Below are 11,149 nucleotides of genomic sequence, written 5' to 3'. Positions count from 1 at the left end.
ACATTTGGAGAGGGGGGGGGGGGGGAGAAAGGAAAAGGTGGAGGGAGGAAAAAATTATTCTGCACCTGTGTGAGCATTTATTGTCACTGCTGCAATAAAATCCATATTTGATGTGGTGTTAAATTAATGCAGCACAACACAAGTCTAAATCCATGTTCCCAACTAACTATTGATGGCATTGTCAGCTGCATTAGAAATTTGCAATAGGCTAATACTGTACATGATACTAGTTGCAGCCATAAAAATCTAACAGTCCTTCAGCTTAAGAGAATGCATCTGCACGTGCAATCAGTGACAAATAGCAACCAGCATTTTAAAACTGACCTATCATCTCTGTTGCTTCCACACAAATGGAGCTGTTGCCTATAATCTTCATCTTTCATTTCAGTAAAAGCCTCTGTGTTACCCCAACTGCACACCCGTTGCTTTTAAGGTATTTTTTGATTTATACAACTTGTTGTGTATGCATGTGTGTATGCATATACAAGTGTGTGCATGATGTGAGGAAGCAGGTTTGTAAAAAATTATGTCTTTTTTTTTTTAAGCTAGTAGGCTTTAAACTTACACGGTGATATTACTGGATGGGGAAGCAGGGAGTGGGAGACTGGAACATACCTCTGAATCTCTAAATCCTTTTTAAATATGCCATTTACTAGGAACATAATGAGTCTGGTATAAGCATTTATTGAGATTTTCCAGTTACTCAAACTTTTATATTAATTGGTTACTTTTTGAATGTAATAGTAGTCTGTACTATTTTAGAGGAGATGAAAGAATGAACTTAGGGAACTGGGAAAGGCAAGTAGAAAAGACAAGCTATCTTTTCAACAGCTGAATAACAGCTTTTTAGAGTCAATATGGGCTTACAAGAAGAAAGCAATGCTTCTTGGATTATAAACTGGTAATCTAGTTTGTGCCTGAGGGAGTCTTCTCATATTTTAGTATACTTTGTTAAATAAAAGTATGAATGAAGAGGTCATTTCTGTAGCAGTTGCTGTTAATTTTAGTTTAACTTTATGTCCATGTTTTCTTTGTGTGGTGTCAACAATATTTTGTACACTTAAATAGGAACTTTGTAACGTCTGAGGAGTGTTGATTATAATACAGATATTTAAACTTGAAACTGCTGCTGCTGATTTGATTTTTCTTGTTACTTTGGGTAGCATTGGAAAATACGTCTTGGTTGCTTGCTTTGCCAAAAGTTTATATTTATAATGCTTTGTAACAGTTCATGGAAAAGAAAATAACAAAATACAATTTAAAGGGACTGTACATAGGAATTTATATATTCTTAAATGGTCTTGGCTTTGTGTTAGAGTAAATTAGTGTAGATATTCTAAAACTTTGTACTTGCATGCGCTCAATAGAAAAAGGATCTGTGAAGAAGCTGATGAAATACTGAAATGTGCTCACAGTAGACACTATGGTTGCTGTTCTTTTCTGTGCCTAGCTGTAGTTGAAAAATGCATAAAAATAATGTTATATGTCAAAGCAAATGACCTCATCATTAATTAAATGTAGAGGGATATTCATAAGATACACATCTATACATACACAGCAGTATACAAATTTCAGCTAAGTAATATGTTATTTTTTCCTTGTTAAATAATTAAATATAAAAGGCAGAAAAGGTTAATTTGAAAGTAATATCTACCTCTGATTCTGAGAAAGTAATTTCCTGATCTCAACATGATTTCCCAAGGAAACAAATGACTGAAACAGAGCCTGTCTCATGTGTATAATTCTGAGCAGGTGACATAATTTCTATGTCTGTTAAACATATTTACAGCCAGGTTGCAGGTGTTAACACACTGCCCTCAAATTAGTATAATTTCATACCTTATCACACCACTAGGTTGCAGCACTAGTGCAGGGGGTCAAATTAAGATCAAAACATTGAATAGTAGCAATGGGGTGAGGTTTCTGACATATATTATTTTTAATATTATTTTTAATTTATTAAATATATTTTAATTTATGAATATATAATATTATTTTAAATTCATTCATTACTATCACTTGAAACCAAGTTTGTAAACACCAAGGTAACTTAATTGGACCTCATAATATGTCATTGCTCATAGATTTGAAAAAAATCTGCTGTACAGTTCATTCTTTGATATTACATGATAGACAGAATTGGAAGGAAAACATTGATTATTTGGGCAAATAAATAGGCAGAATATAAGGGTTTAAGAAACATTTTGTGAGTGCCTTAAGTGATCCACGTAAATATGTATTCTGTATTACCATTGTATTTGCTATGGCCTTTTTAATAACATACTAATTGATGTATCATTTATTATAAAGGAAGAAAATTGAAATTCAGAAATAAAACTTCTTTTCTTATGAGCAGTTTAAATATGCCAAAGTAAAACATTATGAAGGGTGACTTCACTGCACATAAGGATGCCATACCATAGCACATTTTCAATTGTTCTGAATAGTATGCAACTGTTCTGAATAATATGCAACTATCAATGAAAGCTCATGCAAACTAAAGGTACAGTTCACTGAAACCTTGGTTGACTATACAACACACACACTGCACATCTTGCACCCTCAAATCTACTAATGTGAACAATTGCTTTTTGAAAAAAACATACTTCCTCTACTGTCCAACTTCTGGAAAAATTTGAAAGCAAGAAACAATGAAGAAACAACGGTATTCTGAATTCTGTCTTGATCTAAATGTTCCCCAAATCTCTCTTCAGGCCAAGAGGAACGCCTATGTTTAATGTCACTTGCTTTTCCCTCCCTGGATTTAGAGCTCTTCAGCCTTGAGTCCTTGGCATGGAGACTTCCCTAACTTGCCTGTTTCTGTGGGTTAGCAGCTCTACAATAGAGCAATAGAAAATAATCCTCATCTCTGGAGAGCTGAGTGTGTTACAGTTATCAGGCTGTATTACTACACACAGAAAAATTTAACTAAGCCTGAGCACTGTTTTCTTCATTGTTCTGTTTTCATCTGGTGGGAAGCCAGAACACCAGCCAACCAAAGAGCTATTGAGCTTATACGTCCTGTTTACTGGCTTATCAGTCTAATTTTTAGTATGTGGAGGATCTGCCAAAAACCTTCCAGTTGAAGCTTTATACGCATTTCTTCGTACATGCAGTCTTCCTGATTATTAAACATCAGAGACAGTTACCTCGAGTGTGTGTGTGTACAGTAAAGGCAAAACAGGGAAAATCTTTGTCTTGTACAGGGATTGCATTCTTGCAAGCAGAATACTGTACAATTTCTCTCTTAACTTATATCAGCTTTTTATTACTTCACTTTTTCTGCAAGCTCCCACTACCATTTCTTGCCTCTACTAACTTACATGAAATACATAACGTTTATCACTTTTTTGATAAAGAAGCATGTCCAGCAGGAGGCATAAAGCTCTAGCAGTATCTCAGAGGTACTCCCCAGCTTGTACTGTCACAGGCCACCTGACCTGGGATATAAACTCAAGTCTGCTAATTGGAAGTGTGTAGTACTATGTCTGTACCAACAGGCTGCATCAGGAGAATACAAAGTCTTAGGAAGTTAACTGGATATAATGAAAAGCAACATGGCAGGTGTCCTTTTTAATATTGTTCCCACAGGCACATCATTCTTCACACAATGCTTTTTTTTTTATTTGTAACTTTTATTATGGCATCTCTTAATTGTAACTCAAAGTGAACTTTGAATCATATTTCAAACAAAAGGAAGTCATGTAAAGAAAAGAGCATGTGTATGTGTGTTTATGTAAAGGTGAATGAAATACAAAAATGAATTGAAAAAAGGTGTTTCCAAAATTCTGTAGCTCAAAAGCTAGAACTCTGTTCTTCCGTGTTTTACAAAAATAAAAAACCTCTCAAAAATATTTTCTTGTGAAAAGCTGTATATTGTGATATGTATATGTATGTTTTATGATTTTACTGTTAATATTCTATCACCTGCCACATTACAGATTGGATTTATTGTATTATCCTATTTCAGTGCTTTGCATTACAACATAAAGAACATGACATACCATCACTTAGCCTGATCAGATCATGATCCTTAAAAATGAAAGCAATCCTCATGAACTCTGCAATGCTAATATATCCAGATTTTTAAGACCTAAAGAATAGGTACTAATGTAGTTTACAGCACTATGAGCAAGGCTCAAAATGCACTGTCCAACAGGACTGGTAATTTTTTTTCCCCAAATTAATATAAAAACATGCATAACTGAACTGTTATCGTGTGCTTGTGTATACCACACTTCAGTAGTTCACATGATATTTACACCTGTTTAATGAATGAAAAGATTATCTTGTTAATGGTTATGCTATCCTAATAGCACAAATAAAACAGAGATATGCCTGTGTCTAGGAAACTTAAATGCTGTGCATTGTCACTTGTTCCTCTAAGTATCACAAGTGTACAGCTGGTTTTTACTTCCACTGGAATCAAGAGAGTTTTGTATGTAGGTTTTCTTGAATATGTTTCATATCTTACACGTAAGACAAAATACATGGACAAAATCTTTGAATTTTTAAATAAGGATGAGAAAAGAGATAGGAACCCAAAGTATTTGTAATTATTTAGAGGTAATATTCAGGATGGAGGGAGGATGGTCAAATCCTGCTTCTACATTTCTTAGAAATCTTATCCCTTAAATGTATAAATTCCTTTCTCTTACAAATAGTCGCTTGCCATTTTTCTGATGGCTTTTCTATGGTGAGTGGAACTGGGACTATAAATGCACGCAGTGTCCAAGATGCAAGACTCAGTCAATATCAGCAATGTTGCTGTGCATACAGTGCTAGCACGCTTGCTTCTGTCCCCCATCCTGGGGCAGTGGACTCTCCAGCGCCAGGGCGCCTGTAACCCTGTACTGCTACTGCTACCACAGATGAAGTCTCCTAAAAAGGGATCTTGACACCCTTTTGAAAATAGGTGAGGACAGATGGGAAAAAAGAGACCCTTTCCTCTCTCACGACATCATTGAGATTTTCCTGACTCTGTCCACCTGGTTTAATAGGCGGACATATATTTTTTTTCTTGATGTGGTTATCATTCTCATAATGTTCTTTTAACAATACTGTCCCTCACTAGACCTTAAAATGCTGTCAGATATGGTCTTGACAGGCATATGGGCTTCAATTATGAATTGGGACTGTAGTGTGTTTTATCTACAAGTTCCTAATTTTTAAGAGGAGGACTGTCATCTTTTCTTCATATATCTTTATATGCCTTTGGCAGAGAGAAAAAGGGGAGAAACGTGTACCTAACCTTCTTGTAGTCTTAATTGAAAACTGTGGATAGTATTACTATACTTAATTTGAAATAAAAAATGGATTCTTTCAATCCTCAGGTTGCTTTCTTTATCTTTTTAAATACATGCACTTATAATCATGTTTCCATGTTTCATTCTTTGTTAGAGAAATACCTGAGCCTAAACATATCAGACAAGGTGTGAATCTAGAAGTTTCTATTTCGGTCCCTCTCTGTTTTATGTACATAAGAAGATTACTTGAAGACCTATAGATCCATTTTATCTGTGTGTCATCAGCAAATAAGTTAAAAGTAGACTTAAATATCATTGATTTCTCTATGTCATGAAGATTCTAAGTAACACATTCACTAGCGTTATATATGTACTAATTAGGTGAATAAGATTTAATTCTTAAAATAATGTGGGGTGTGTGTTTGGTTGTTTTTAATGTTGAGGCTACTCAGAAGATGACCTGGATTTCCAGTAACAGACTGTCAGTTGTTAGAAATAATTACAAAACAAAACCCAAGAAAAATAGAAAGAACACAAAGGAAAAAAAAAAAAAAAGCAGAATATGCTTAAAACAAAAAATCCCAAAACATGATGAATTGAAGCAAGAGAATGATATTTCAGCTGCTATTTTCTTTCTACCTGTAAGAATAAATTTTAATTACAAATTATGCAAAGAACCTTTCACAAAAATTTTACACCATGCTACAGATCATATTTTCATTATCACTATAGATGCCTTTTAATTTTTTTATTTATTTATTTCATTTAGTAGGGGGAGGACTTTTACATGTCAGTACTGTTGTATATCACTGTTTTCTTTCAATGTAATCTTGATCCTGCAAAGTAAGCTATGTAGAGCTACTAGCCTGCCCCATGACTTTCTGCTAAAAAATCAAAACAAAACCAGTTAATCAAGCTAACTAACCCTTGGGTCATCTAGTAGTGAATTACAGTTAAACACATAGTTTAAAACAAAAAAAAATCAGAATCTATAAAATCACTGCCATAGAATAAGGGGAGTTTCAGCAGAGATTAAGAGTATTCAGCCATTTAATCAGCAGTCTTTAATCAAAATAGACCTGTATTAAATGGTAAATAATAGAGTAGACCTCAATTTGTGAATGAGTTACTGGGGTATACCCTGCAATTTTTCAGCTATATGAAAAAATTTGCTCATTTCTAAGATTAGGGAAGTAAGATATTTCATTATGACATGAAAGATAGTTTAAGATCTGCTTCAGCATATTACATCCATGTTCCCTAAATATGCTACTGCTTCCCACTTCCCAAGGCCAAGTTTTAAATAGTATTTTTGTCTTTTACTTATGTTTCCCTTTGGGATAGTTTCCACAGGCTTTTGGCAGAAATGTGGCATCCATAAAAGAGTAGGAGATAGAACACTATTGTGAGTACCATTTTAGGTTTTTTTTTAGTTTTTTCTGTCATTAGTGTGCTGAGATGTGCTCTTTCTCTTGAATACGTGTGGTGCTCATGGTCAAGATATCACTGAAGCTGACATCTTGATTAAAATGAGTGAACCAAGCCCCAGGCATATTAGGTACATTTGGTTCTCTCCATGACTTAATACTTGGGGGCATTTTATTTACAGCTTGTGATTAAGAACTTATAAGCTTGTGTGTTATGTATTACCAGATCTACTTTTTTCTGGCAGATGTACAGATACAGATAGATGGATTTTCCTCTGTAACATTATTCTTTTATAAAATATATACTTTTTTCCCTTTCTTATACAATTCCTTCAAATTTCTGTTCTTAAGTGGTTTCAAATGAAGTAGTACCCTGATTTGGCTAATTAATTTGTGAAAATCTTTCTTAAGGTGGAAATGTATTACTTTTTTATTTATTTCTAATATTTAGAAAGTCTTTAATCATTCTGGTGATCAGAAGAAACTGATCTCTTTTTAAAAATTTAGGTATGTGTGTGGAATATTTGTACAGAATGGAAAATTAAGACAAAATCATATATTTCTCCTTCCTGTCCTTGACTAACAAGGCATCTGAACCCACTCTGAAACACGTGTTATTTCCAAATATATCCTAATTGTGGCTTGGTTTCCTCTAGCTTTTTATTTGAGGTCAGAATAATGAGAATTAGGAAAGAATGATGAACTAAGACATAGTGTATTATAGGATTTTTGTATTATATTTTGTATTATAGTGTATTAAAGTTTTGATGAGCATAAATCTTCAAGAGAATTTAGGAATCTATAATGTGAATAACAAAGGTCACTGGGCTTGAGCTATTCTAAATTTGGTACCTAAAAGTTTGTGACAAAGAAGGAGAAAGCAATAATTTAAGTTCTGAAATGCAAATTTTTTTAAAAAGTAACAGTATAATTACAATTCATTACATTCCAGGGTTTAAATTATACTTGTTATGCTAGTGTTTTAGAACAGAATTTACAAATAGCCACCTACAAATGAGTTTTTTAGGTTTTCATTTCTAACATCTGCTTAGCTGGAGTTAAACACAAATGGTAAAGCTTAAAGTAGTTCAGCCTTCTAAATTACAGGACCAAAAAAATCCATGTTAACACAGCAGCAACTTCTTGCTAAGTTTTGGGTTATGTACATTCAGAAGAGGAAATACCCATCTTTTTCTTCCTCCATGGCTGCAGCCATCAAGATCTAACTGGTAAATGCTTATGTATGCAGGGTCAGAGGTGTTTTGCCCCTTGGACAGCCTGTGAAAGTCAGGTCTAATGGGATAAAAGCAGCCTAGGTGGATCAGTCCCACAGCTCCCAGTTAAATGGTTCCAGCTCAATCTCTGGAAAAGCACCCAGAGAGTCTCATCTTACAGGTATACATGACTATGGGGTCATTTTAGTGATGTGACTATTTTCTTGTTACTCTGGGTATGCTGGTTGGAGTCCATTTCTAGCTCTAGCATATTAAAATCCTTCTTTTCACTGAAAAAGGGCACACAAATAAAATCATGATACTTCAGCACTAGAAAAAAGGACTAGTTTAGAAACTATTTTGTTATCATTATAGTGGATTAAAACTGGACTATTTGTTATCGGGACAATAACATGAAAAAAATCTGATGTCATAATGGCATGATGACTACAAAAAAAAAAGAATATTTGAAGGATTAAATTAAATGCTATTTGAGTAAACAGAATTCAACTCAATGGTTCTAATGTGTAATCAAGCACTGACTTCTCAAGCGTAATCCATTAGTGCTTTAAAATATATGAACTAAAACAAAGTGATGTACAGAAAAAAATGTTTGAAGGTAGCTTAATACATTTCTGTACAATAAGAAATACTGGCAATGAAGATCAGGATAATATTGTCATACAAATAATTCTTTTATAATCTTGACATTGTTTAGGTTCTTTAAAGGAAACAATTATAGTGAATTAAATTTGCTGGGGAATTAGTAGTTTTATGTTCTAAGGTGTTTGGTTTCTTTCTGGCTGAAAGATGTGAACACTTTTTTAATAGTTGTTTTGTTGTTTTTTTTTTTTTTTAATAGATGAGTGAAATGTAATACATGAAATAATTGCCAGTGAAGTAATTTGATTTGAAATTTTTCCTCCCCCCAAAAGGCTTTGGGGTTTTGTTTTGGTTTGGTTTTAGGCCATTAGTGCACTCTGACCTGTTCCTATCGCATCATACTGTTCTTTGTGAAGGATGAGGTTTTGCTGTGGGAATAGAGAAACATTCATTTGACAAGGAGTTATCCTATAAGCTAGAAGTACTGTTTCTTCAGTATTTCTCGCATTATATACCATGCAGCTTTTTAAAGAGTTCACTAAATTTGAGATCAACTTTTTTTTTTTTTTTAATTGCAATTGGGAGGGAAAATTGAGTGAAGTAAAAGGAAAATTCTTGATGTATATGTTGTCGAACTTTACTTTGTTAAAATTTCCTTTAGAGGAGACTATAAATTGTTGATGGCTTTGGAGTTATTTTTTCTTGTGTCTGTTTAGTTAGTATTCATACACTTGCATATGTTCTTGCTTCCCTATCCTAAAAAGGAAATATATCATTCTAAATGTTCACTGCTTCTTCTTTGCAATTTGTAGGAAACTTAAGTTTTAGTAAAATATTTTTTTTCTCCATATTCATTAACTCTATAGTAAGTCTTAGCATTTCAGCAGCTTGTCAAAGTAAGCAGAATGATATTCATAACTTGCTAACCAAATCAAAAGTCAAATGTTGATGACACTTCTTGTGCAATTCCCTGAAAAGTTTGTTCATTTTTTCAGATGGAAACTTTAGGAATGCAGATATTGTTAATCTTTTGGTGCCATCTTGTGGCAAGAAGGTAATTATATGAAACCAAGAGGTACTCTCTTTTCTAGCCCATGGGTTCTATGCCTACCAGCAAAATATCTTGCTTTGGTGATAGATATGTATGTATGAATTTTTATAGTAACTGTAAAATACCAAAGGAAGTCACGCACAGTACAAAGTTCTCTTTGGTTGCTGCTTTTTTTTTTATCTTTTCATGTGTATTACTATAAATATTGATTAGAGAAATCTCACAAAAACTGACTACAATTACCACATAGAAATAGATTTTTAGTCTGTAATGCATTAGACCTCTGTAGAATACTTAAATACTTAACTAGTTCAAGGCAATTGTCAATAGATTTTTATTTTATTGGTGCGTTAGATCTCTGTAGAATACATTAATACTTAGCTAGCTCAAGGCAATATTCACTTCAGCATCCTGTAATGTTTAACAGAAAACCAAAGTCTGTGCTAACATTCTTGTTTTTCATTTTATTTTCTGGTTTTGGCTTGAGAAAATTAATACTAGCCTGCATCCAAAAAAAGCAATAACAGCACAGGAATGCTGTTTATTTTCCTGATATTTTCATCGTGATTCAGCAAGATGGGTGGTTTTGGTTCTCTGCTAAATGAATACTAGTTTAAAACCTGTTTTTTTGAAGATAAAGCTTGTAGATATCTGCAATCAGTACAGATCACATTCTTGCTTATTTTTCTAAGGAGTTTTCTATGTGATAGTCCATATTTGCTTACTTATTTATCTCTGACTTCCAGTCATGCTGAAAGCCTCTGGATGCAAAAATATTACTCCCTGTCAATAGCTGGAAAGAAAATCAAGATGTCAGTCAATCAAGATGTCAGTCCTGTTTTTACTTAGCTAGTTGTTCTCATTCTTTCTTTCTTTTTTTTTTTTTTTTTTTTTTTTTTTTTTTTTTTTTTAAAGACAGTTATAGTCTGGTCCAAAAAACATCCAAATATCTTGTAGTCATTGAAGGTCAATTGCAGATTATAACTTTGTGAGTAATTATAATACCATTTTTTCAGACAAGGGGTATGAAAGCATATGAAGATTAAAAGTGCTCATACCTCAGGGCTAGAAAACAGACTGAAATTTTGAATTTCAGTCTAGTACTATAGCCACAGAAGACCCCAAAAAAAAAAAAAAATTACAATGTTTTTGATAGTATATCCTCCTGACTGAAGGAGAAAATACTATCAGTCAACATGAGTACCAAATGAGAACACTGTTTAAGATCTCACCTTTGAAATGGAAGTAGTATTCCAACTGGACACTCTTGCAATGGCAGATACTTCCATCACTTTCTGTATGCACAGGCAATACTGCCTCATTGTGTATTATATTCTTTCTAAAATTATACAGAAGAGAAAAATATGATAAGGATGTTAATACAAGATATGTTTTCTAGCAATTATATGGTACATATTAAAATGTTAGTCACTAGAATGTGATTTTTAATAAGCAATCACTAGCTGAGGTACAGTTGTATGCTGCACCAGTTTGTGACTATGACAAATCAGTCAACAGTTGAAGTGTTCCTTTTGGATGGTTAGAGATTGTGTGATTTCTCTGATTAGGGTTAGCTGGGTTAGCTAGAGATAAAACTCTTGCCTATCA

At 33.5% G+C, this 11,149-nt stretch overlaps 1 protein-coding gene across 1 annotated transcript in view; it reads left to right on the top strand.

Annotated features, from left to right (window-relative positions):
* CDH10 (cadherin 10, type 2 (T2-cadherin)) overlaps positions 1–11,149 on the top strand; it is a 110,734-nt gene that overhangs the window by 753 nt on the left and 98,832 nt on the right. The window lies entirely within an intron of this gene.

Source organism: Pygoscelis adeliae, unplaced genomic scaffold (assembly GCF_000699105.1).
Source record: "Pygoscelis adeliae isolate BGI_AS28 unplaced genomic scaffold, ASM69910v1 Scaffold6, whole genome shotgun sequence".
NCBI classification, from domain to species: Eukaryota; Metazoa; Chordata; class Aves; order Sphenisciformes; family Spheniscidae; genus Pygoscelis; species Pygoscelis adeliae.
This window is presented reverse-complemented; position numbering and strand designations above follow the sequence as displayed.